This window comes from Pan paniscus, chromosome 2, assembly GCF_029289425.2.
Source record: "Pan paniscus chromosome 2, NHGRI_mPanPan1-v2.0_pri, whole genome shotgun sequence".
In the NCBI taxonomy this organism is placed as follows: Eukaryota; Metazoa; Chordata; class Mammalia; order Primates; family Hominidae; genus Pan; species Pan paniscus.
In genome coordinates, this window is record NC_085926.1 from 125325122 (window position 1) to 125352712 (window position 27591).

Genomic DNA, 27591 nt, shown 5'->3' on the forward strand with positions numbered 1-27591 from the left:
ATATTTATACAAATATAGCTCAAAGAAAGCCAAATACTATTACATATTTGACAGTGCTTCCTGTGTGATTTTTATACCAAATAAGCCAAATTTCACCTTTATATTAGTGTACTATTAATGTTAAACCCAATTCTTAATAAAACTTTATAAGTAAATCTATCCAATTTTATGTTTGACCATAAGATTCTCATAAACCTTTTCTAACCCTTTACAATTTTTTGTTAAAGAGCAGATTAGTGCTCTAAGAGAAACCTGTTGTGCTGTTATTCAATGTTCAGTTTAAGGGAAAACTGAATAATACCCATTTAATTTTAGCCAATGTCCACACACAGAATTTCTTTTACAATTAATTTTTCACAAACCTTTCACAACTTGCTTAAACCTTCGGCTTTATCTTACCTGACTTAAAACAATCCTTTAACCCTTTAATTTAGGCAAGAAAAATCCACATTCCCATGATTTCTTATAATCTTTTACCAAACACACATTTCCCTTTTCTTACACACGGTGCATGTAAAACCATTTCTTCAGTAGCCTCAAATACATGTTACACTGTTAACTCTTAGTAACTTTTGCTTTTGGTGAAAACCTTGGTAAGTATGCAATTTTAATTATGTACTAGGTGTGGAGCCTAGGACACTAGATAAGGTCGGTCTTTTTTCAGCACAGCTAGGGGGCAGGGCTAACACCACACATCCCCAGGCCTTATCTAAATCTAATGCTTCAAAATAAATTGAACAATTTTTAAAAGTCAAAGAAGCAGTTTATGACCTTAAAGCATTTAGCAAACTTAAGATCTGACCTGCCTAATTTAGACCAAATGTCTTTATTTTACCAATAATCTTTAAAGCTGTTTTTATTTCCCAAAGATTATTAAAGTCATGTGAACTAAAAGGCATTACAATTTTTTCTTTTAAAATATTTGATTTAAGCTCTTATTATTTTAAAACCAATTAAGTAAAGCTCTTTTAGATATAAACATCACACACACAATATATATAAATACCCAGACAGACAAAAGATTATGTAGTTGTAAGGTTTTTTTATTCACCAGTTTCTAAGTTTCTCTTTAAGGTGTGCAGTTTTTAGGGCCTAATAAGCAGGCACAGCTGGAAGGCAAAACAGATCCCCAAAATTTAAGGGTCCCATTTTTATACCAGATCCTGGATCCCAAAAAGAGGGACTTAGCCCATCACCCCTTGGGAGTTTTATTTCTCAGTAGCGGGTGGGGACATCTCCACGTTTCCCAGGTGGCCAAGATCATGCTTCTCTGATCCAAATGTGTGAAAACCAAGTTTCCCCCATAACTGCTATTAGACATCCCTAAAAGTATATTTCCTGCCTACTTACTACACACCAAAGTTCTCTCATAATGCGAAGGAACTTCTGATACCACCAAAAGTAAAAAACATCAGATAACACAATACAAAACAAAACAGAACCTTAGGTTTTGAAAGGGATCTATTCACTTTCAATTCCTAAGGTTTCATGAGGAAAACAGGTTTTTCCCAAAACGGGGTCTTTAGTGCCTCTTCTGTTTTTCCTAAGGAATCCCTAGGGCTGTTAGAACTTGAATATCTGCTTTTAATTAAGCTGACTTTTGACTATGGCATTCTTTTGAAAAGTCCTTTTAAATTTCTTATTACCCGACGTTAGCCAGGCCAAATGACCGATATTTCTGGCTTTTAAACTTTACCAAAAGTAACCTCACAGGGGCTCTGAGAAAGGAAAATTTAAGACGGTTTGTGAAGGGAAAGAGAATTTTAAAATTGCAAAGGTCACCCAAATATCAATCAGAAAGGCTCATCCCTTAAGCTAGCGATTGAACCCTGAATCCAGGCCTCCATTGTGAAAAGAGAAAGCATGGCCAAAAGGTTACAAGGTCAAGCTCCCAAAGACATGCAAGACAAGAGGGAAACCTCATCCAGTTTTTTTTTTTTTTTTTTTTTTAGGGACCAGCAACAAAGTTTGTAACTGACCAGTTTGCTAGGCTGTCTTGAACAGTGGACTTATAGGTGTCCTAGGCCCACATTCTATCCTAAGGTATCCCTCTCCATGACAGAACCATACAGAAAGACACACAAAGCACACCAGATTCACTACAGCTTAAGATTAGCCTCACAAATCCTTTTTTCCACTAATCAAAACTTTACAGAGGAGATAAACGGTGATTTTTACCATTCATTCCACCAGTTTGCACAGAGAGAGAGAGAGAAGCATTACCTGAGGCAGGGTGGGGAAGGCGAGGCACTCAGGGAGGCCAGGGAAAGAGCCACCCATTGCAGCAACACTGAAAAGTTCAGGCAGCTGCTTCTCAGTCCTGAAGGGATCTTTTCCAGCAGTCCCATCGGTTCTCAAGTTTCCCCTTTTAGGGAGGAAAAAGTTCCCCATGTCCCACAATCCTGTACATGCCTAACCCTGTCACCCATTACCATCAGCAAAGAGTCCAAGACAGATTCATCCAAGAGAATAGCAGTTGCCATCCCATAGTGCCAAACCTGTTCTTAGCCAAGAGGGACTTTACTGAAAAGGGCCTCTAACCCCCTAAGTCTTAGGAAGGACTCTAACCCTCCTAAGTTGGTCCTCAAACCCAAGGTTGGTCAAGCGTCCTTGCCTTTTATCGGGAAGAGCCTTTAACCCTGTGTCTTAGGCTAGACTCCAACTCCCCTAAGTTGGGCCTCTAACCCAATCCCACCCTTTACCTGGGTACCCCATCACTTACCCAAAGTCAGCCAATCAGTGCTGCAGTCTATTTCCTTCAGATGGTTGCGGGGGTGGGAGGGGGGCGATGTGGGGGTTGTTCTTCAGTATCGTCCCTTCTGTGGTTCACCAGAAAGATATTACCAGACCCCACCACTCACCCAAAGTTAGCCTTTGGGTTAGGGGTTTCGGCACTATAGTCTCTTCAGTGGTCGCAAGAAAGATATTACAGGAAAGGGGCCCCGATCCAGACCCCAAGAGGGGGTTCTTGGATTTCAAGCAAGAAAGAATTCAGGGTGAGTAAAGTGAAAGCCAAGTTTACTAGGAAAGTAAAGGAATAAAAGAATAGCTACTCCATAGACAGAGCAACCCTGAGGGAGGCTGGTTGTCCACTTTTACAATTATTTCTTGATAATATGCTAAACAAGGGGTGAATTATTTATGCCGCCCCTTTTTAGGCCATATAAGGTAACTTCCTGATATTGCCATGGCATTTGTAAACTGTCATGGCACTGGTGGGAGTGTAGCAGTGAGGACGGATGACCAGAGGTCACTCTTGTCACCATCGTGGTTTTGATGGGTTTTAGCCAGCTCCTTTAATGCAAGCTGTTTTATCAACAAGGTCTTTATGACCTGTATCTTGTGCCGACCTCCTGTCTCATCCTGTGACTTAGAATGACTAACCATCTGGGAATGCAGCCCAGTAGGTCTCAGCCTCATTTTACCCAGCACCATTCGAGATGGAGTTGCCCTGGTTTGAATGTCTCTGACACAAAGATCAGTCATTTCCTAACCAATCAGGAACGATTTTTTAAAAGCTTTTCCTATCTTAACGTGTGCAAGCTTCTCTTTACCTAGCTCCCAAGAGAACCTGGAGGAGAGAGACAAGCAGGCTTGCTTCCAAGAATAGTTCTGGGTAGTGGTCCCAGGAGGCCACATCCACTCAACTCCACTGAGTGACCAGACAAATGGGCTGGGACAAACAAGAATGGATATAAACTCCTTGTTTGGACCCCAAAATGCAATTGTGTAAATATAGGATGGGGAATACCCAGCCTGAAAAAAAAGTTGTAAAAACAGTTCAGCAGCTTTAGCCAACCACAGGCTGACCTTAAAATCCATACTGGGACAGAGTATCTTAGGTTGTATCACAAGAAGTATAGTGACCAAAATGAAGGAGGTGACAATTACAGGCAGACCACATCTGGAATTCAGATTAGTTTCGGGTCCCTCAAGACTCTCTGTTAACCCATCACTTCCCCAAACTGGGGACCAAAGCCAGGTTCGCAGAGGGTCTCTGAGGTTCCTTTCTTGCCCCTCTCCATCTGGTACCAGGGAAAAGGAAGAAGGTAACAAGAGGCAAAGAGAAGAGCTGGCCAGAAGCCAGGAAACTTGTTCCCTACCACATCGAGTGTGTAATTGGGCTAATTCTGTAGTATTTGTGCTTCCAGGCCTTTGTTTCCCTTTGTCTGTATAACTCCTGATTGGAACATTTGCTTTTCCTTTTGTGTGGTCCTAAACCGAATCCTCTCTGCTAATGTTCATGAATGTGTTCTGATGGATGTTTTCCAGAGCCCTTTGTTGCCTCAATTAAAGGATAATGAACAAGAATTGTTTCTATTTGTAAAACAGCCCAGCCATTTCTGCTTCCCAATTGGTGGGACAATGTGTCTTAATTAAGCACAAAGACTTGTCACTTCATCTACTGTCAAGATCTCCAAACAGGCAGTGATAGGGTGCAGGGGAAAGAAAGAGAAGCCTGGGGGGTCTGGGGGGGCCCCCTCTGATGCCTGGTTGGGCCCAGAGGGGCCAGGGAAGCCCAGTGGGCAGCTCCCAGGTGTCAGGAGCTATGCCAGATCATCTGTAGCCTCGGAATGCCTGGGCAAGACACCTGGCCTTTTTCTACGCTGCTGTGCCAGGCCTTTGTCACCAAGAGCATGGTCTCTGGAAGCAGACTGCCTGGGTTTGGTCCCTGCTCCATACTCACTAGCTGTGTGACCCTCACCCAGAACGTGAGTGAGAATAAGTAAAATGATGACGGCCCCCACCCCACTGAGTGTGGGCAGCTTGAATCTGACAGCACAGGGGAAGCGCTAAGAACAACACTAGGCTCAAGGAAAGCCCCTCAGTAAGTGCTGGTGACGATATTCTTTCTAAAAACAGTGCTCCGGATTTCCTCTGGGCTCTCCTCCTCCCCCAGTGGATATGTGGTTCGGGAGAACAGAGTCATAGCTGTATGCCACCACGGCTCCATGTCCCCGGTAGTACAGAGCGCGGCAGGACATTCCTGGAATGAGCTGCAGGAATGGTCCCACAGGCAACCTGCAGACAGTTGTGACATCTTGGCAGGAACACCAGCCACTCAGGGGCCTGGGGCCAGGCGTTCATCCACTCACCTTGGGTGAGTAGGAAGGTGTATGGAATGCCTGGGAGAGTCTGGAATGGAGCCACACTCAAGGAGCTCCAGGCAGTGGCTCTTTACCCTGCTGTGTGCAAAGACTTCAGTAGCTTAATAAAGGGTACGGCTGTCCAGGTGCCCAATCACATGCCCTGCTGGGACTCATGACTACCAGAAACCCCTCAGAAGTCAGTTTTGCAGAGCCAAGCTGGAGCCTGCTCATACCCCACACACACCCCTCAGGCCCATCAGTGGCAATTGAGAGCTAGAAAGACGTGACCGGTGTTTCTCAGATAGGAGTAGCACCGGGTGGTCACAGGAAGATGGAGAAACCCAAACAACAGCTAAAACGAGAACAGGGTAAAGAAACCACAAAATAACCAAAAACCCAAAATAAGGGAGAGAAAACGGCCCAAATCCTGGTCACGGTGACACGTCCATAACATGTCTGTGTCTTATTTGGATTTCCAGACAAATCCAAATAAGAGAGAAAGGGGGCAATAACTGGGGGTCCCTGAGATCCCCTCCTTTTCCAGAATACCTAGCGATTATTCCACCCACTGATTAGACACCCATAAAATTAGAAAGCCAAACCCTCGCTTCATTCTAACTCCTCTGTGAACTCTTTCTTGGACGGTATCAAGAACTTGGGAACTTGCTGGGCTGGGATCTCACTGGCCTCTGGAGACCCTCCTGAGCCCTCTGGCAACGTTTCCCTCGGCCCCGGATCCCCGACCCGCTCAGGCTCCACGAAGACAGCAATGTGTGTCCCCAACCAATTCCCAGTACTTCAAAATACACCACTCATTTGTGGAGGAAAAGACCACAATAGGTCTTTTGCTTTCGGTGGGAATTCCCTCAACCGAGGGCCACACCAGGGCTGAGAGGGGCTCAGATTGCTCAGATGTTTATATGATGATTGACTCTGGGGTTCTATGATTGATACCAAACCTGTCAATACAACCTTTACAAAAAAGGTGCAGACTGCATACCGAGCCCTGCCTGAGCTTCTTGAGTCTATTATCCAATTGAACTCTCACAACCACCCCCCAAGACAGCATCGTCCCTATTCTTGCCATTTTACAGATACAATCGCTGCAGCTCAGAGAGGTACAGGGAGCTTCCCAGAGTCACCAGGAAATTGTGGAGGCAGGACCTGTGCTCAGGTCGCTCCTACCTCACCAGCAGCGGGCTGAACCCCATGTGATCCATTGTTGCTGAAACTCTCTGGTCTTCCATGGCATGACTCAGGTCTCCCCCTCTCGGCTCAAGCTGGTGCGGGAACCTCCCAATTACCTCCTGACTTCACAGTGTACCCTCCTCCCCAGCCTGCCTCGGCCCACCGGCCAGATGAGTTTGGGGTGAAAGATGTTTATTAGGGATCAACCTTTGTGAGAAGAAGGGTTGGTGGGGGAATGTTGGGCAGAGGGAGAAGTCAGTCTGCAATGCAAAATTGAGAATGCTCAGCCAACCCAGAGGGGAGCTCCAGACAGAACAAGCCCTTCAGTGCCCCAAGCAGATGGAAATGGTGGGGCCTTTATCCCCTAGAGCCCTCAGGAGGGCATGGCCTCAGGCAAAGCCGGCCCTGAAGAAGCTGACAGCCAGAGGTGGTCTCCACTGCACACCTACAACAAGGCATGTGAAGAGTGGGGAGGGACATCTCTGTGTCGACCACACCACGTCCCATCCCTGGCTGCAGGCTTCAGTGTCTCCCCACGGAGGCAGAATGCAGCTGGGCCTCCACACTGCTCAGTTGGTGGCGTTTGGCTTCTGGCTCTTTGTTAGGCCGCCCTGCCCCTGCCCTCTCCTCTCAGAGCCCTCCACCCCTCTGACCACACCCCAGAGGCTTCCTTAGCTCCTCCATGGTCTCCTCTCCCCTAGGCTGACTTCTCCCCGGAGACCACCTCCCTGGGAGCCTTGCCTGATCACTGTCTTGTGAGTATTATGCAGAACCCTCTGGGCCTCCAGCCACCCCTGCACAGCAACCACCTCCTACCCCAAGCCAGAGTAGACTAAGTCTGCCCCATGGCTCTGGGCAGACCCTGCCACAGAGCAGAAGGGACCCACCGCAGGGTGGGGAAAGATGACTGGGGTAATCAGAGAGCCAAACTCAGAGCCCCAGAGGGCTGGAGGCTTAGGGACATGAGTAACAGGGTTGGCAGTGAGCACCAGGCGCTTGTGGGACCATGGCCCCACCTAAGGGGGATGACCTCTGCCCAGCCCCAGCCAACTCATCCAGATGGAAGTGGGCACAGTGTGGACCGATTCCTCCATTTCCCCAGAGAGCTTAGATGTCTAGGTTTTTATTTCAGTTACCTTGATTTTTGATTAAAGTTGACCTCTACTTTCAAATTAACAGAAACACTGGATTGTGTGACTCAAACCAAGACCCTGCAGGCCCTGGAGTGGACAAATGAATGCACCACCCCCGCTGGAGCTCAGTCACGGAGCACATGCTAACTAACTGCCTGTGTGGGCCCAGAGCCCCAGCCTCACAAAGTCCCCAGGCGGGGAGACAGCCAGGAGGCAGTGGTCTTCATGAAGAGTGAATGATTATTAGTACAATGTTTTGGGATAAATGGAGCAGTCGGGGGTGGCAGTTTGAAGGGAGCGGGTCTGATGGAGAGGGTGACATTGGAATGGGGACTGAAAGGCTGGGCGCCAGCAAGCCCCACAGCTTTGCAGACCAGCTTTTGGAAGGTGGGGGTATGGGTCACAGAATCCTAAGAAATGTGGCCTTTATTCACTGCAAGGTGACAGCCAGTGGGGTTTTAAGTGGAGGAGATGCTTGCTTTGCTTATTTTTCAATGGGGCCGCTCTGACTGCTTTTGTGAGCATGGCTGGGTGGAGAAGGTGGGGCAGGGTGGCTGTCACAGTCATCCAAGGAGGACGGGAGGGTGGCCCTGACAGCGGGTGGCAGTGGGGCAGTGAGAAATGGTTGGATTGAGGACGTGTTTTGAAGGTAGAGCCAGCGGGATGTGCTGACAGACAGCGTCTGGATGAGAGAGGAGGCCAAGGTGCCCATGAGGACAGTGTGGAGGGGGAGAGCAGGCTCTGCGGAGAAGGCCACAGCACTGTTCAGATGCAGGGCAAGGTTGGAGCCTCTGAGGCCTCCATGGAGCTGCCCAGCAGGCAGCTGGTGAAGGACTGGGACTCTGGTGGGGAGAGACCCAGACCAGACCCTCCTCTGGCTGAATGAACAAGTTCCAGCAGCAAGGGACTTGTGTTTAAACGCAGGAGGCTGACCATCCCCAGGGAGGTCATTCAGAAAATGGGGCCAGAAGCTGCTGCAGACCTGGGCCTGGCCACCACCCCGTCCACTCAGGGCAGGGCATGCGGCCCGGGAAGGGGATGGGGTGGAAATAGGCCGTGACTGTCCTGAGGACACAGGGGAAGAGAGGATGGGGCGAGCCCAGGGGTCTCAGCCTCGCCTGGGTGGATTAAGCATCTGAAAACCCCGCCCCCACCCCAGGAGCTCCAATCCTCATGAGTGACAGGTGCAGACGGTGCCCGGGTTGCCATGACAACGGAGAGATGCACTGCTGGCAGTCCACACTCCCTTTCTGACCACCCTCCGCCCCCTATGGGCATCAGGGTGCAGAGAGGCAAAGGCTCAGGCCTCCGGGTCGAGCCGTGCAGGCAGCTGGTTAATGAGCCAACCCTGGGCGTCCCTGGGAAACAGTGACCAGGACTGTTAGGAGGTGGCCACTGAGGCTTCACCAAGGTGGCTGCACTATAAGTACCAGCAGTGGTAGTGAGTGCTTTGGTGCAACAGCCTGTCTTTGGGGTTCTGGAGCCAGGCTCACTGAGTGACTCCAGAACCAACTAGCTGAGTGACCCTTGGGAAAGTCACTTAACCTCTCGGGCCAGCTTACCTGGAAGAGGTGGGGACAGGCTCAGTGGGATGCTCCACTCCCTTCAGTACCTCTTAAAGCCTAGTGTGAGAGCCGTGCCTCCAGGGTCCTACCCCTGTCACCTCCACCACTGCCAGTTCCACCATCCTCCTCCTCCTGGCCTCCCCTCCCTGCCCTGGCAAACTCCACTGTCCACCACTGCCTGTTGAGACAACCTGTCCCAGGTATCACTGTCCCTTCACTTCGGGGGACAACTCTCTCTCTCTCTCTCTCTCTGCCGACTTTTACAGATCCTTTCTATGTCTTTAAGAGGTTGCCTTGTGACATTTCCACCAGGGAGCAGAGGAAGGGAGGGTGGCTTCCAGGAAGAAGGCAGCCCACCCTCTGGTGCTCCCTGCTCATTTATCTTACTCTCCCCTTCCTTTGTCTCCCTACCTCCCTCCCCAGCTCATCCCCTTCCCTTCACCCCACATCCACCACTGACAGATGGGGCCTGCAGCTGCAGCCTCCTGTCCCCCGGCCCCCGTGGTGGCTGCCCCCTCTGAGGTCAGGGCAGGCCCTGCAGCTGGCAGCCCTGCCTGCTGGAGCTGAATTCCCTGCTGGCCTCCCAGCCCACAGCCGCATGGAAGGACTGCTGCTGATCTAAGCAGCCCCTGGCCAAAGGAAGGGAAGGGCAGTGCTAGGACATTTCACACAGGGTCTTGTTTCGTTTAGTCCTCGCCATAATATACCCATGAAGGCACAGTAAACCCATTGAACACATGAAAACAACTGACACTCACAGAGGTGTTGGAGCTCCTTTGTGACAGTCAGAGCCACCCAGCTAAGGCGTGAAGGAGCCAGGCTTGGAGTCCAGGTATGCATGGAAATGGGTGGTGCCCTCTTGGCCCCACGGTGGGGCTTCCCAGATTGTCTTCCTGTTCATCTGCCTGCCATGTAACTCAGAGCTCAGAGCACAAGGCTAACATGGCCTACGGTTCGCATAGGAACCACTGAGCTGGGGTTGGCCCTGGTCCGAGGCTGGGCCTGGACTATGCCTGGTCATGGGGATGTTGGACACTACATCTGAGATTTGCCTTTTGCAAATCTCATTCCTTGCCCTGCTCTGTACCGTAGGGCATGGCCTTGCCCTCTGGCTTCCTGAAAGTATGTCTACGGGAAGGCACTGATAGAGGCTGGCGGGCAAGAGGAGGAAGATAGCCAGGTGTTTCTCCCCATTCAGTCTTGGCAGCACCTCTGGCAGTGCTGTTTCCTTCATAACTCTAGCTCAGTTTGGGGGCTCCGCCAAACTGAACCCCCTTCCATGGTCCCAGCTCCCATGCAGAAGCCTCTACCATGACTCCAAAAGGTGCCCTGGTTTCTGGGCTCTGGTGACACTGCCTTCTCTCTGTGGGACAGCAGTCGTGAATCTCTGGCTTGCTTAAGTCACCAGCCAGTTTGGTTACCAGTTTCCCTGTACCAAATCACCTGTTTATGAGACCTAGGGTGACTTCTGTTTGGGAGAAGAGATCCTAGACCATCCCCACTGTTGAAGAAGAAGAACCCAGCCATGGCCATCAAAAAGGAGGAGCAAGGAGTGAAAGATGTGTCTCAGATCCACAGCGTCACCAGGAGGTGGCCACCAGCCCACTCTGGGACCTGGCCTCCTCTCATATGAAAGACAATAGCCATACTCTTGGTGCTTTCTTTGAGGGCTCTTGTCAGGGTAAAATGGGGCAAAGAGCTGGTTGGTGCTCAGGCCAGCACAAGGCACTCTCAGATGCCCAGGCCTGCACACTCTCATCCCTACTGTTCTCAGCCCGGCCTGCCTGGGCACAGAGGTGGACCACTGCAGGGCCCGCACATCTCTCCAGCCTTATCTTGGGCTGTTCCAGCCACCCAGAGCAGATCCACACAGATTCCGAGGAAGTTCAGCAAGGCTCTGACTGTCCTCGGGAAAAGGGGGTAGCTGGCACACAGGAGTGAGTCCCTGAGAGATCTCTGCTAAGGCAACAAAGTCTACATGGTGCCCTGGAGACCTTGTTCATTTTGTCCTCTCAAGATGACAACCTTACTGCTCTGGGGAACTTGCCACCTGCTCAGTGCACCAAAGGAAGGGAGACTGTCAAAAGAACCAGAGGATCTGAGATTGCAAAGGGACGTCATGGGGCCCTTGAGGAACAGCTTCCTGCTGGTGCACAAAGCCCAGCCAGAGCCAACCAGAGCCGGCTGAGCATCTACAGGGACAGGGGCTTCCCACCTCCCAGGTCCCCACACCACACCGAGCAGCTCTGAGGAAAGTATACACATGGGAAACAACAACAAATGGAAATAGGATACCGTTATCATTAGAACTCTGGCAGACCTAGCTCATTTTGGTCCAGAGGACCTTTCTCTCTGCCTGCTGCATAGAGATAAGCTGGGTAGCTTCCCCGGCGCCTAATCTCAGCAGTTGCCCCTCCTCTGCAGCTGGCCCCACCCTCTCCCAGCATGTGGCCCTCCCTGGGACAATCACCCTGCCAGGTGCCCAGATCCAGGAGAGAGCACTGTGTCCAAGCCAGCCTAGCCCCAAACCTTCCCTGGATACTTGAAGGGGTGGGTTGCCCCTCCACACCTGTGGGTGTTTCTCGTAAGGTGGAACAAGAGACTTGGAAAAGAAAAAGACAGAGAGACAAAGTACAGAGAAAGAAATAAGGGGACCCGGGGAAGCAGCGTTCAGCATATGGAGGATCCCGCCAGCCTCTGAGTTCCCTTAGTATTTATTGATCATTCGTGGGTGTTTCTCCGAGAGGGGGATGTGTCAGGGTCACAAGACAATAGTGGGGAGAGGGTCAGCAGACAAACACGTGAACAAAGGTCTTTGCATCATAGACAAGGTAAAGGATTAAGTGCTGTGCTTTTAGATATGCATACACATAAACATCTCAATGCTTTACAAAGCAGTATTGCTGCCTGCCACCTCCAGCCCTAAGGCAGTTTTTCCCTATCTCAGTAGATGGAACATACAATCGGGTTTTATACCAAGACATTCCATTGCCCAGGAACGGGCGGGTAGGAGACAGATGCCTTCCTCTTGTCTCAAATGCAAGAGGCATGCCTTCCTCTTATACTAATCCTCCTCAGCACAGACCCTTTAAGGGTGTCGGGCTGGGGGACGGTCAGGTCTTTCCCTTCCCACGAGGCCATATTTCAGACTATCACATGGGGAGAAACCTTGGACAATACCTGGCTTTCCTAGGCAGAGGTCCCTGCGGCCTTCCGCAGTGTTTGTGTCCCTGGGTACTTGAGATTAGGGAGTGGTGATGACTCTTAAGGAGCATGCTGCCTTCAAGCATTTGTTTAACAAAGCACATCTTGCACAACCCTTAATCCATTTAACCCTGAGTTTGACACAGCACATGTTTCAGAGAGCACGGGGTTGGGGGTAAGGTCACAGAATCTCAAGGCAGAAGAATTTTTCTTAGTACAGAACAAAATGGAGTCTCCTATGTCTACTTCTTTCTATACAGACACAGTAACAATCTGATCTCTCTTGCTTTTCCCCACAGATACTCATGCTAGAGCTGGCCCTTCAGAGATGAGGCCTGACAGCCTCTCACCAGCCTCTCTGGTCTGCACGGAAGGCTAAGTTCCTTGCTGGAGGCTCCTCACCTTTGCTTCCCTTTCCTTGTCCATTATGGCTGGGCAGTGGTGTTCCTAACCCTCTCCCCAATCCCAGAGATCAGGGATTTCAGGGACTGGTGGAAGGATCCGTCCTCAGAGCGAGTCCTGCCCACTTCGTCCTCCTGAGAGGCTGTTCCCCTGCCTCTGATGTCAAGGCCAGGTCTGAAGCGATGACTGTGGCCCTACCCGACTTCCCTGCACAGCATTTCTAGTTCACTAACTTCATGAATCTCCATGGCACCCTGCTACCTCTGGGCACAGACCACACCTGCCCTCCCTCCCCAGCCCCCATCTCACCTGGGATTCCCACTTTGATGCCTCCTGTGGCTCACTCATGGTCTGGAGTCCCCACGCCTCTGTCCCATATTTGTCTGAACACACATCAGCCCTCAAGGTCACCAAGGGGGTGCCACCCACGGCTGTCTCTGATCCCCAGGCTTCAATGCTGGGGCCTCCTGGGCTCTGGCCTCACTGTGGAAATCACTCCCAGTCACTGTCTGGAATCACTTCCTCTTCCCCATGCAATAACCTTGGGCCCCTGTCACCCTCTGCCAGGGAGAATAACAGCAAGCCCCAGGGTCCTAACCACATAGATTAATCCTCATTTGGTCATCTGGGGTAGGCACTGATGGTATCCCCCTTTCTTACAGATGAGGAAACAGAGGTGCAGAGAGGATAAATGATTTGCCCGACATAAATACTGTTCCGAACAGGAGACAAGGAAGTAGTAGGTAGAAGAGAGTGGTTTCCCAGCAAAGGCCCCACCCTCAAGCCTGGATTCCCAGGTCAATAAATGAGAATAGGCTTTCTTGTTTTTGTGCCCCAAAAGTTGCCTTTTTGGCCCACAATGCCCCCTATCTTGCCCCCAATATAAACCCCGAATCCCAAATTCCAGGAGAGACCAGCAGACCAGCAGATCAGTGATGGCCAGCCATGGGGTCCAAGCCCAAAAGCCCTTGCCCTGGTTCCTGCACCTGCCTGTCTGTATCCTCCCCCTTCCCCTCCACTGCCATAAAGGGTTTGAGCTCCTGGTGGCCCAACAGAGAGACACACCCCTGTCGCACATCCTACAAGGGGGGCCAGGGAACTCTCCTGTTTCAATATGACTTGCCCACAGAGAGTGTGTGGGAGAGCTGAGATTTGAACCCACTCTGCCTTGAGCTCCCAGCTTAAACCCCTACACTGTCCAACCAAAAGAATAAGTCAGAGTAGTTCAGAACATTCCAATGTGGCATGATTCACTTGTTCTCACAGGGGATGTGCAGAGGATGGTGAGAGAGAAAGGACTGCCCACCCCCACATACACTGGGGCACCCCCAGGCAGCTGCTACAAGCCAGGGTGGGATGGGGGGCATTCTGACCCAGCTTATTACTCCCCAGGGCTGGGGAGGATGGGAGGATGGGCAAGGTGACACCCAGTCATTGCTGCATTACCTCATTGGAAGTGTTCTCTAACTGAAACATTAAACCGCTAGTGAGCATAATTTCTAGGCAGACAGCAACTTTGCACAGGAAATTTGCAAGCATTACATGTCCTCTTTCCTTGTTGCAATCTGTATAGTTTATCTTCTGAAACAGGGCTCGTGACTAAAGAACAAGTCTCCCAGGCTGCTACTCCCAGAAACGAAAAAAATATCATTCCTTACATGGCAGAAATTGGGCTTTCAAACCTATAAAGGAGAATTTGAACAAGGCTCTCCCAGAGCAGTTCCTGTCTTCCTCTGGTTCTTTCTACATCTCTTTCCCCTCTTTTTTCACTTTCACACTTCAAGACTGAGACCTGATTTTAAACCCAGTCCATTCCTGCTTGAGTGTCTGATGTCTCCTTTCCGAAGCTCAGAGCAGTCATCTTCCCTTCACATGACACATTCTAAAGAATTCTCCCTGTCTCCCCAGGGCTTCCCACCAGACTGAAGCAAAACTGACTCTCAGAATGCAAATGCCTCAGGCCCTGGCCTCCATTTATTTCTGCAGCAAATGTTAAGCAAGCACCTACTATATTCCAGGCACCATCCTAGGCGTGGGGCAGCCGTGAGAAAACAAATTCCTACCTTCGAGTGTTCGTGCGTATCAGTTTAGCAGCTCTCAGCTGCAAGGGATGAAACCTCAGCACAACAAAGCTTAAACAATAGAGCTATTTAATGTCTTTTTTTTTTAATTTTTAAAAATAGACATGGGGTCTTACTACATTGCCCAGGCTGGTCTCAAACTCCTGGGCTTAAGCCATTCTCCTGCCCAGCCCTCCCAAAGTGCTGGGATTAGAGGCATAAGCCACCACACCCGGCCATATTTTCTTATATGACAAGAATTCTGGTGGTAAAGGAAGGTCCAGGATTGATTAATTCAATAGACCAATGATGGAAAGTCTGGTTTTTCCCATCTCTCCACTTTCCCATTATCAATGGATTGACTTTGCTCCTCAAACTAGCTCTCTTCCTGGTCACAAAATGGCTGCCACAGTTCCCATCATCGTAACCAGGTACAAAAATGTTCCAGAGAACAGAGTTTCTTCCTTCCGACTCTTTTTAAGAACAGTAAAACTCTTCAACATCCATGCATGATTAAAAACCTTCCCAACCTGATAAAAGGCATCCATGAAGAAACTCCAGCTAATTCAACACTTAATGGGGGAAGGCTGAATACTTTCCTCTAAGGTCATGAACAACGCAAGGATGTCCACTCTCACTACTTCCATTCGACATTGTTGTGGCAGTTCTAGCTAATACAATAAAGCAAAACTTAGAAATAAAAGGCATACAGATTGAAAAAAATGCAGGGCCAGGAGTCACTCATGAACATAATCCCGGAGAGGGTAGATTTCTTGAGCCCAGGAGTTCAAGACCATCCTAGGCAACATGGCTACAAAAAATAGAAAAATTAGCTGGGCATGGTGGTGTGCACCTGTGGTCCCAGGTACTCAGGAGGCTGAGGTGGGAGGATTGCTTGAGCCTGGGAGGTTGAGGCTGCAGTGAGCCATGATTGCACCACTGCACTCCAGCCTGGGCAACAGAGCAAGACCCTGTCTCAAAAAAGAAAGTTACAGATGACATAATTATCTATGTAAAAAAAAAAAACCCAAAGAATCTAAAAAAGAGTTATTAGAACTAATGAGTGAGCTTAACAAGACGATAGGATACAAGGCCAATAAACAAAAATTAGTTCTATTTTTATATGCTAAAAATAAATAATTCAAAGCTGATATTTAAAAGTGTCATTTATAATAGCATCAAAATTATAAAATACTTAGGTATAAATCTTACAAATATATTCAAAATCTGCATGCTAAAAACTATAAAACACATTTGAAAGAAATCACAGACCTAAAGAAGTGGAAAGAGGTAATCATGTGTCTGGATTAAAAGATCTGGTATTGTTAAAACGTCAAGTCTCCCCAAACTAATCTATACATACAATGCAATTCCAGTCAAATCCCAGTGAGATTTTTATAGAAACTGACAACCTGATTCTAAAGTTGAAATGGAAAAGCAAAGAAACTAAAATAATTAAAACAATATTTTTAAAAGAAGAGCAAAAAGGAATCATACTACTTGATTTCAAGACTTATTACAAAGCTACCATCATCAAGAAACATGGTGTAGGAGAAAGGATGTATACATAGATCAATGGATCATAACGGAGTCCAAAAATAGACCCACACATTTATGGCCAATTGATTTTTGACAAAGGTGCAAAGGCAATTCAATGGAGAAAGGATAGTCCTTTCAGCACATGGTGCTGGAACAATTAGACATCCCCGGATGCAATGAGAAGGGGGAGGAGGAGGGGAGAACAACTTCAATTCGTGTCTTGAACCATATGAAAAAACGAACTCAAAACAGAACTTAAAACTGAGTGCAAGCCTCAAACAATAAAACTTCTGAAAGAAAGCCTAAGTGAGAGTCTCTATGACCTTAGGTTAAGCAAATGCCAAAATCAATTCATTCCATAAAAGACAAAACTGATGGATTCGATGTGATCAAAATTAAGAGTTTCTACTCTTTGAAAGTCACAGTTCAGCATGAAAAGACTGAAAGAAAGTAGGTACAAATCACGTGTCTGATAAAGAGCCTATGTCCAGAATATACAAAGAACTCCCAAAACTCAATGATAAGAAAACAAAGAACTCTGTTTAAAAATAGGCACAAGATCTAAACAGACACTTCATCAGAAAAGACATATGGATGGCAAATAACACATGAAAAGACACTCAGGATCATTAAAGAAATGTAAATTAAAGCCACCACGATGAGACATATGTGTCTACATACATACTGGAAAGGCTAAAATTTAAAAAAAAACAAAAACCTCACAGTACGGAGTGCCTGTGAGGGTGTTGAGCAGCTAACCTTCCATATATTTATACTGCTAGGGGAAATGCAGAATAGGCTACCACTTTGGAAAACAATTTGGCAGTCTCCTATCAAGCTAAGCATACGTCTACCATATGACCCAGCAACTCCATTCCCAGGTATTTACCTAAGTTAACTGAAAACATATGTCCACACAAACTCTATCTAAATGTTTATGGACGTTTTATTCATAATCACCAAAAACTAGGACAACTCAAGTGTCCCTCAACTGGCAGATGAATAAACAAACTCTGGTACCTCATCCAATGGCGTACTATTCAGCAATCAAAAGGAATAAACTACCCATATATGCAGCAATATGGCTGAGTCACAAATTCCAAATGAAAAAAGTCAAATTCACAAAGCTACCTAGGCATTCAGAAAAGCAGAAGACTGTGGAGACAGAAATCAACTTAGTGTTTGCAGGAGCTGGGGCAGGGGAGATAGTGTCTACACAGGTAGTTTTGGGGGTGATGAACTTGTTCTATATCTTGATTATAGTGGTGTTTATGTGGTTGTATGCATTTGTCAAAACTCATCAGACTGTGCAGTACAAAAGGTGAGTTTTATTTTGTGTGATACCTTAATAAAAGAAAGAAAAAACAAATATTCCTCAGAAGCAACCTCCCATCTCAGTGGCTGGATTTGCGTCTTCCACAATTTCCAGCATGAGGAATGGGATTGTCTTGGCTGGTTTAGACTCATCAGGACTTGCTGGGAGCATGCAGGAGGGGTACTTGAACCCATCGAGAGTCTTGTTAGAAAGAAAGGTGGAGAGGGAGATGGGTATGAAGCAGGCTGCCTCTGGGGGCCTCCTACATGGAAGGTCCCAGACTGCAAACAAATTGGTAAACAGAAGTGCTCAGGTAGGTGTGTGTGCTACAGGAAAGAAAGCAGTGTGGTGTGAGAGGCGGAGACTTCTGGGGCCCGCAGGGAGGCCAGACGGACCCTCTCTGGGGAGGTGACTTTGGAACCCAGACCCGAATGTTGGGACAAATCCAAGCAAATAGCACAGCAAAAGCCAAGAGCCAGGAGGGAGAACCCATAACCATGGTGTAACCTCGTGAGCACAGAAAGGCGGGCTGGAGACTTGGCTGGAGAGGGGAGAGGCCAGGGGTTGGCTTTCACCCCAAGAGCTAGGCAAGCCACTGAAAAGTTCTGCCAGTGGGATGACACAATCCCACTTATATTTTAAGAGTCACAGCTGTGTGGGAAGTGGACAGGAAGATAGAAACAATGTAAGTCGGGATGATGGTGAAGAAAAAGAAAGATGGGAACAGCAGGCTGTAGGCTACAAAGCTGGTGGGTGGTAGAGTATAGAAATCATATGTTTGATGTGGTGGGAGCCCTCAGGAGCTCTTCTTGGGTGGCCTTGCTGTTCAGAGGCCCCTGAGACACTCACCTGGGATGTCAGGCAGGCACCTTCCTCATCTGTTAGATGGGAAATGTGGCTCTGGAGACAAATGACATTAACACCCCCCCTTTATGACTCCCCGGCCATGTGACTGTGGCTTCAAAAGTATCCAATGAATAACCCTCATAGCCTCCCTGCGAGGTTATCAGTTTCATTTTATAGATGCAGAGAGAGAGAATCAGAAAGGTTGCATCATTTGTCCAAGGTCACCCAGTGGGTAAATGGTAGAGACTGTACCAGAATGAAATCAATGTCTGCAACCTGAAAAATCTGGGCGGCCCCTTCCCACAGAGCCTCCCAAAAGTGAAGGGTTATTTTTTATGTTCAGTCTGTGAAGGAGTTTATATGTGAGACACAGGTCCCCAGCACCTTTCAAAACTGCCAATCAGGCAGCCAGCTCCTCTTCTGGCCTGGGGTTCCTATCTGAAGGAGGAGACTGCCCAGCCGGAGGCAGCAGAAACATCTCTGCAGCTCAGCGCAGTATTTCCAGGCGGCAGAATTAATAGGGCAATTCCCCATGCAGAACTTAGCTGGCTCCAGTGCTAAATTAGCATAGATAAATATTTTTGAGAGAGGAAGGAAAATAACGCATTTTGCAATAAAGCCAGAGAACAGCCCTCTGCAGCCCAGTCCTGTGAATCTGGATGAAATGAATTTGCACCTGGTGTAATTGAAGGTGCCATGGTCCTCCGTGGCAGGGAGGAGGATCCAGCCAAGCAGATAAATTCCCTCTACTCCAGCAGAGCTGATGGTTGTCAAGAGGCTGATCTCTGTGGGGGGCCCAGGTGGGGGTGGGGAGGGCAGTGCCAGGGACTGAGGAGCAGGGCCGGGGCTTAGAGGATGAATGAGGAGAAAGACTCCCCAGCAGCCTACCGGGCACACACACACTCACACTTGCACTCACACTTGCACAGGCACACCTGACCCACCCCAGGGCTCTCTCTAGATGAAGGCCAAGCATCCCGATGGTATGGTCAGCCAGGAGCCTCTGACCTCCACACCCTCCTCCTAGCTCTACTGAAACTGTGAAGCTCTGGAAATTCCTCAGTGAATGGCTCACAAGCCCAAGGTAATGATCTGGGCCTCCCTGCAAACTGTCACCCACATCCTTCAGTCACTGGATTAGTAATTAGCCTTCTAAATCTCTCTCCAGCCCAAACTCTCTCCCAGTCCCCTCTGCCTCAGCCTCATGCAGGCCTTATCCTCTTTGCCATGGGTCCCCAGAAAAGGCCACCTCACTGCAGGGCTCCCCTGAGGCAGCCCCAAGGTGAGGGCTCAGGGAACCAGAGATGGTGCACATCAATATAGCTCCACTGGTTGTTAAAAATACTAAAACACTTCAAAACCAGCTGGAAAATGACCGCCGCCAAACCCCCATGGAGGATCCCTGGCTGCCCTTGAACCCCAGGACCCTTGGGCTTCTCCATAAGGCACAAGCAGGTTCATGCCTGGCACCAAGAGTATGGCCCACCAGCCCTTCTGATTGGCTGGGTGTCTTATATTTGGAAGATGTTCCCTGGGGTGGGAAATGTAGACCCCCCCATGATCGTCGTCAACTCCTCTGGTAACATACCAGCCAAGGTAGAGAGAGGGTTACCATCACGTGCTAAGACAAGCCCCTGGCCTCCCTGCGACAACCAGGCCCCCACCATCTCCCTGCAGCCCATGGGCAGGAGGGGCCTTCCCACAGTCTGGCCTTCCCAGCTCCCAGCGTTCAAGGCCCTGAGCCCTCTGGTCCTTGCTGACCTCTCCAGATGCTCTCCTAAGATGGCCAGGCGAGAGCCATGCAAGATTCAATCCTGTCCTGGAGGAAGGTAGAGGGCAACTGACAAAATAAAACAAACAGAAGGGAGCTAGACCAAGAGCAGGGCTGCTGGAAACCCAAGAGGAGCACCCACACTCGGGGCTGACAACCCCACCCTGGTCTGAGAGACAGCAAGGGGCACTGCCAGGTCTAGCAGCTGTGGCCAGGGTCCAGCTGCTGGACCAGCATCTGATCTGGGACCAGAAGCCGGGTGGACAGTGAGCTGTGCTCTGCCTAGCTCTGCCGGAGCAGATACAGGGCCTGGGAACCCAGCACTCTGCTGGGGAGCCCAGCCATACCTGCTAGAGGGTGTCTCCAGGTCTCATCCTGGCTCCAGAGGATCTCACCAGGTCTAAGACTTCAGGCCATTTTTGCATCAAAAGTCTTTGCCCTAATGCTTTTTCTCTAACATCAAATATCTAACATCAAATATTTTCCCTGCCTGTGGCTCTCAGTAATAGTATGGAAATGGAGCAGAATTCCTTGAGGTGCTTTTTTTCCTAACTGCACACTCCAGGCTACTTCCCTGGGATTCTGAAAAGCACTCCCTAGGGGAAAATGTCAGAATCCTTGGGGCAGGGACGGGGAAAGAGGATTATAGCCAGTGTGAAAAGCTATAAACATCCGGAGATTCCATCAATACTCCCCCTTCCCCGGGGCAGGCACAGGGCCCTGGAGGGGGAAGCAGGGTCCTTTGCCCTCTGCCTCTGTGAGTCACTGTCCCTCCAACAGAGTACTCACCCTGGTGGCTGTCTGACTCCAAGAGCCCTGGGCTCACACAGGGGCTGATCCCAGGGGCCGGGGCGTCATCAGCTATGCAGGACAGAGGGCTACTACAAGGTGAAGGACCCAGCCACTTTGAGCAAAAAGCCCAGGAGAGTCTACAGGAGGCTATGGGTACAGCCACACTTGGTGGCGTCCTGTCTGCCCAGCACATCTCTACCAGCCTATGGGTTTTGTTTTATAAGCACTTTTATAGTGCCAGGCACTGCCGTAAATACAGTACATATATTAACTCATTCTATCTTCATACAGCCCTATTTCTTTTTTTCTTTTTTTGAGACGGAGTCTTGCTCTGTCGCCCAGGCTGGAGCACAATGGCACGATCTCGGCTCACTGCAAGCTCTGCCTCCCGGGTTCACACCATTCTCCTGCCTCAGCCTCCGGAGTAGCTGGGACTATAGGCATACGACCCTATTTCTGAAGTAAATCCTACTGTTTTCCCATTTAACAGATGAGAAAGCTGGGGCTCAGAGATGGTAAGTGATTTGTGTACAGTCACACAGCTCCAAAGTGGAAGAGTCAGAATTCAAATCCAGGCAGTGTGGCTCTGATCCAGCCCTTGCACCCTGGCTCCAGCAAGCCCCTGTGAGTGCCCAGGGCAGGGGGCAGGAGCAGGCTTTAATGGTTTTGCAGCCTGTGCAGGTCAGGACTCCAACCCAGACCCTACAGGTGCCTCTGCTCCTGGTTTGTAGATGCTACCTGCAAATTAGCTAAACATTATAGAAAAACCTGTGTCTTGGCCAGGATATGGCTCATTAATGCACATTTATACAAATCATGACAATTTCTTCAGACAGAGACTTGAAATGCCTTCTCTGCAGAAGCTGGTCACAGAGATCACCAAAAATAGCAACCGGCTCAAGGCAGTAGCTTGGTAAATGCCACTGACAATCTGCGGTTTATTTCTCCTCCCAAAGCCAATGCTGGTGCTCACAGTGGTCTCTCCAGGGACCAGAGCAGCAGCTGAAGATCCAGGTGTGGAAGGGCGCCAGTCCTGGCCTGGGGATCATGCAGCCCCAGCTCCACTGCACGCTGTTTCTTATGGACCAATTTTGGTATCTGTGTGGTTAGTCCAAAAAAACAGACACATTGATGTGCACCAAGGCTCTGGAGTCTGTGAACTCTTGGTCTCTCTGAGCTTCAGTTTTATCATCTGCACAAAGGGCATCACCAGGTAGCTGCGAAAATCAGAGATGATGAACGGGATGCCCATGGCACATGCCAGGAGCATGACAAATGGGACCTACTACTACTGTTACTCCAAGGAGCAGACAGAAAAGGGTGTTGTGTGCCAGGGCTTCCAGAATGGAGAGGGCCAGCTGAGCTGAGAGATTGTTTGGAAATCCTTCTACCTCCTGGGAGCAGCATGACTGAAGGTGGGGGCAGGGAGTGGCCCCAGAGCTGACCAAGCATGGCGTGAGGTTTCCCTCGATCTCCAGGGGGCGTCCCAGAGGGACAAGGAAGGCCCCTGAGCACAGAAAGCCCAGCAACTAGCAGGTACCCGGGACCCTGGCTGGGCAGGTTGTGCAGAGGGGCATGGGCTGAGTGTGAGGAGCCCCTAAGGGAAGATGCAGATCCGGAGTGAGGGGTCTGCTGGAGGTTGGTCGGCGGCCAGCTGGCAGTGCCCGCTGCAGCAGAGACAGGAGCCTGGACCCCCCCAACCCTTGGCACATACACATGTGCTGAAACTGAGACCCAAGGGGGCCAGGACCAGGTCCGGAGCACAGCAAATGGACGGGCCAGACTTGGGGCCTTGCAGAGCCCCCTCCCACATCGGAGAACCCCGAGAGCACTCACCAGTCCCTCCTCCGTGGCTGGGTTTCCTAGGAAACAGGCCAGTGCTACGAGACACAGTCGCCCCTCTCCATCTGCGGGGAGCCCCGCTGCTTCTCTGCGAGGTGGAGGCGGGAGGCTGGGCCCAGACGCCCGAGGCTGGGGGGCGCCTGGGGAAGGCCCGGGGCTGGAGGTGCCCACCTTACCCGAAGCTCCTCAGTCCGCGCCTATGCAGCAGGTAGAACATGGTTAGCGTGGGGTCTCAGAATCTTCACAAGAATTAAAGTATGGTTTAAGAGTGTTTCTAGCAACATGGGGAAAGCAGAATGCCAATGGCCAGGAAGCCCCAGCCTTCCTGAGCCACAGGATTCTCACCCCAGGACTGTCCCTGCACCCATTTCACAGGCAGGGAAGCTGCTCAGAGGGACAGGGGAATAGTTCCTCAGGCCCCAAAACTGGCAGGAGACAGAGCTGGATTTTAAAGTCAATGCTTAAGCCATTCTGGAATACACCATATTCTGTGAGCAGTGGAAATGGAGCTCTCTTTCTCCTCTTCGTCTCTTCCTCCCCCATTCTCTCTCCTCCTCTCCCTCCCTCTCTCCCTCTGCCTCTCTCTCTGTGCCCTCTTCCTCCCTCTCTCTGTCTCCCCCCACCTCCTTTTATCTCCCTGTCTCTCCCCTCCTCCGTCTGCCACTCTCTCCCTCTCTCTCCGTCTCTGTCTCTCTCTCCTCCCCTTTCAAAGTCTCTCTTCCTGTCACTTCATCCCTCTCCTTCTCGCCCTCCTTCCCCACTCCCTCCTTCCTTTCTACTTTTGAGTATTTTCCAAATGTTCTATAGTGAGGAGGTCAACTTTCTAATAGTATCAAGAGAGGGTAAACCTAGCTTTTTCCCCTTAGAGGAGTCCCCATTAGCTCCCCTCCTTCAGCACTTACACCATGCCCCAGGACTCACCCAAACGCAGAAGCCACAGGGCTTCCTGGTCATTCTCCATCAGCTCAACACTGGTGGAGGAAAATGACACACAGTGTTTTGAGCTACATCTTTCTGAGGACTTCAGTGAGACCCTGGCTGACGTTCCCAGCCTGGACGTAGAATTCTAGGCCCTCAACAGCCTGCCACCCTAGCAGCGATGAGGAAGTCAACGTCCTTGGACCAGCAGGGCCATGGCCGGGTCTGTGTCTTTCTCACTGAGTTCTAGGACCCCACTGCCATTTGAACAAACCGTTTCCAGACTCCCCCACTTGCTTCCTGTGAGTCCGGACTCACACCGGGTGCTGGGGACTCGGCAATAACAGCCAACAGCCCTGCGCTTAAAGCACTCAAAGCCCAGAGATGAAAACAGACAAATGCGCGACCAAATACAGTTCAGCACGGAAATGGAAGGACAGCAAGGGCCAAAGGAAGGGCTCAAGGAAGCATTCAGGGAGGGCTCCCTGGAAGAGATGAAACCTCAGCTGCCTCCTGAAGGAGCAGTAGCTGGCCAGAGGTGTGGTCTTGGCCTCGCCACCCCAATCTGCACCCCCACCGGCCACTGATTCCCTCTCCCTGTGTTCACACACACTGCGTTCCTCTCCCTATTCACATGAGCTGCCTTTCCTCTCCCTGCATTCACACGAACTGCCTCCCTCTCCCTGTTCACACACACTGCCCCCCCTCCCTGTTCACACACACTGCCCCCCTCTCCCTGTTCACACACACTGCCTCCCTCTCCCTGTTCACACATACTGCCTCCCTCTCTCTGTTCACACACACTGCCTCCCCTCTCCCTGCATGCATGCACACTGCCTTCCTTCCCACCCCGGGACCTTTGTGCGTGCCGTTCCTTCTGCGAACTCATTGTTTAACTCTCAGCCACAGTGTTGCTTCCTCCTGGAGCTTCCCTGACTGCAGAGGGCCCTGGTGGACACCGTCCCCACACCCTTCTTCCTAGAACTCTCCAGAGTTTGGAATCCTAGAACTGTGTGGCCCTTCAATTCATGTCTCTCTCCCCTACCCCAGACTGTGAATGCTGAAAAGGCAGGCACAGATCTCTGGCTCCTGGCCAGCTCCCCGGGGCCCATAGCAGAGTGCCAGCATACAGCAGGTGCTCAGTAAATGTGTACTGAAGGTAGACAGGAGGAAGGCACAAAGGAAAGAAGGCAGGATGGGAGAGGAGAGAGGAGAAGGCGGCTCCAGGGGGAGGCTGAGGGAGAGGGACTGCATGTTTGGGGACGGTGTCTGCTGGGCCTGCCTGGGCTCCCGGGGTTGGTGAGGAGTGAGGTCAGACCAGAGGCAGCTTCCTGGCCCAGGAAGCTGGGAAGCTCCAGACAGCCATAAAACGTGAATGGCACATTCACTCCTTGTTTCAGGGAGTTCAGGCCCAGGATAGGGAGTGGCCCTGAGGGTCCAGGCAGTAAGGAACAGCAGCCTCACAGAAGGCCAGACCTCAAAGGCCTGCCCTTCCCTTCCACAGCAACAACACCTCCCCCGCCTGGGGAAAAATCACACACACACACACACACACACCCCTCCCTCACCTGGGGAAAAATCTCTCTCTCACACACACACACACACCAGCCCCTGGTGAGCTCTAACACCAGGATGGGCCATCCGTAGACCACTGCCCACCCTGGAGACTGCAGTTGGTCCCAGGAAAGCAAGCAGGTGGGCAAAGGACCCACCAGGGCCACTGGGAGTCCTCTCTGGGACTGCCTGATGGATGCTGGGCAGAGAGGTTTTCTTTCTGCTAGAGTGACAGAAAGTAAACCCAGAGCAGCCGATCGCCGCCTCGCCCCTCCTCAGAGCCACAGAAGGAAGCTGGCCGCTAGATCAGAGGAGCGCAGGGTGATGTTACCACCAAGCGCCTGGACCCAGAGGTGCCTGAAGGACTTCACCTGGCCTCCCCAGCCCTGCTACTTGCAACCAAAAGAGGCTTTGCTGATTCTGAAATTGCCACCTGGAAATGGAATGTGACAAGAGACAGACCTCAAGATGCAGAAGGGGCAGGGTGAGGCAAGGAAGCACTCCACGAAGCCGCCAGTCCCTGATACGCCACGTGAGTGACACTGTCATCAGCTGTGTCTCTGGACTCTGATCATGTGCCTGCTCAGCTGGGGCTCTAGGGAGCTGGATAACACAATACGGGGTGCTGACCAGGCCTGCCACCTCCAGTGAGTCCTGGGGGAAGCTGGACTTGAGGTGAAGGTGTAGCTCTGTGGGGAGCCACAGTCTCTGAGTACCATGAGAACTTGAGACCTCAACACATCTGCAGACAGGGCACTATGTTTGTCTCCATTTCACACATGAAAAAACTGAGGCTCGGACAGGTAAAGGAATCACAGCCACCAGAAGCCTTGGTGGCGTTAGTGGTTTAGAGGGGCTCACAGAACAGGCTCCAGCAGGGTGGCTCCAGGAGCACAGGCCAGCTGGGAGGCAGAGCCCACAGGAGGCCTGGAGAACAAGCGGGGCAACCAAGGCAGGGAGCCACTAGAAGAGCGGTATGGTGGGAGAGCTGTGGGAAGCTGTGGCTTGCTGGGCCCAGAGCTAAGGCAGCACAAGTAACACCACGCCCCAGCTGCTGGGAGAGGGGCTACAGAATCCCACCAGGACAGGCTGGCACAAGCTAGGGGACTGGGAGGGCTGGACGGTAGAGCTTCATGGCTTCTGCTGGGAGGGGGAAGCAGGGCCAACTCCGGGCCATTCTCTGGGCGTTAGCTAGCATTGGCCCCAGCCCAGGGGCCTGTGCAGGCTGGGGTGGGGCTAGCACGAGGTGGGGGCTGTTCAGGATGCCAGGCAGGCTCTGACTGCATTTGCAGCTGCTTCGAGGCTCATCTCCCATCGGACGTGCATTGCTCTGCAGCGCTCGGCCCCATCCGTGTCACTGCAGCTGCCACTGCCTCTGTCCCAGCTGAGGGGGAGGGGAAGCCCAGAAGGCCAAATAACAAACGGGCCCAATTTCCCCAAATCAACCTGTCGCCACAAAGGGAGGAAAATTCAGAAGCCTGGCCAAAGCTGACCTTCTGTTTACATTTTCCTTGGAAACGAAGAAATAATTGCTGCTGCTCCAGGGAGCTGTCTTCAGTTGCCCCCCTCCCCTGCTCCCACCCCCCACCCCGTCCTATTCAAGCGCAGCCAGGGATGACACTGGAATCTTGAATCAAACTAAGTGGTTACTATGGTGTCAGCCTGAAATTCTGAATCTCCGAGCCGGCCAGCGCTGAGGCGCAGAGCCAGGGTACACAATTAAAGCAGAGAGATCGAGGAAAGAGAAGGCACATTGTATTTCAATAGCAGCAAAATTGCACTTCCCAGCATGGCGGGGGAGAAAGATGTGCTTAGAAATGAAGCTGGACGCAAGATCGGGGCTAGGAACAGCCCCAGTTCCACCACCCACCAGTCATCTCTCCCTGGCACATACACTATCCCCTTCTGCCCTTGTCCCTGTGGTCACTGAGAGCCATGGAGCCCTGCCCTGACCCCTGCTCCCAAACTGCACGTCCTTAGCCTACCCAGAGGCAGGTGCCACTTCTCATTACACAGTGCCAGCTTCCCAATGCCTGGGGGCCTCTGCACTCACCTGGGCGGACACGGGCACAGCTCATGGGCATCTCTTTCCTCAACCCCATCTGGAACCCACTGAAAAGTCCTGCCAGCCCTCCCTGTAAACGCACTTGTGTGAGGCCCCTCTCACACCTCCACAGCCGCCACCCTGGCCCAAGCCCGTCATCTGTACAACAGCATTAGCCCTACACTGATCTGATCCCCCTACAATCTCTTCTCATTGGGGTAGCCAGAGAAATCTTACTGAAGCACAAGCCCCATCCTGTTCCTCCTCACATCACTCAAAGAAAAAGCCAGAGCCCTTCAGTGGCCTCCCGGGCATGCTCAGGCCGGAC

General features: G+C 50.8%; 1 protein-coding gene across 10 annotated transcripts in view; it reads right to left on the reverse strand.

Moving 5' to 3' along the window:
• PRR20G (proline rich 20G) overlaps window positions 1–23314 on the reverse strand; it is a 140114-nt gene extending 116800 nt beyond the window's left edge. For 9 of the 10 annotated variants that reach the window (XR_008624867.2, XR_004670704.3, XR_010111646.1 and 6 more), the window contains exon 1: window positions 22742–23314. The gene's annotated coding sequence lies outside the window, so the exon portion shown is untranslated. The remainder of the gene's footprint in view (window positions 1–22741) is intronic. The other variant, XM_055110391.1, reaches the window with a different exon arrangement.
• Window positions 23315–27591: the final 4277 nt, after the last annotated feature.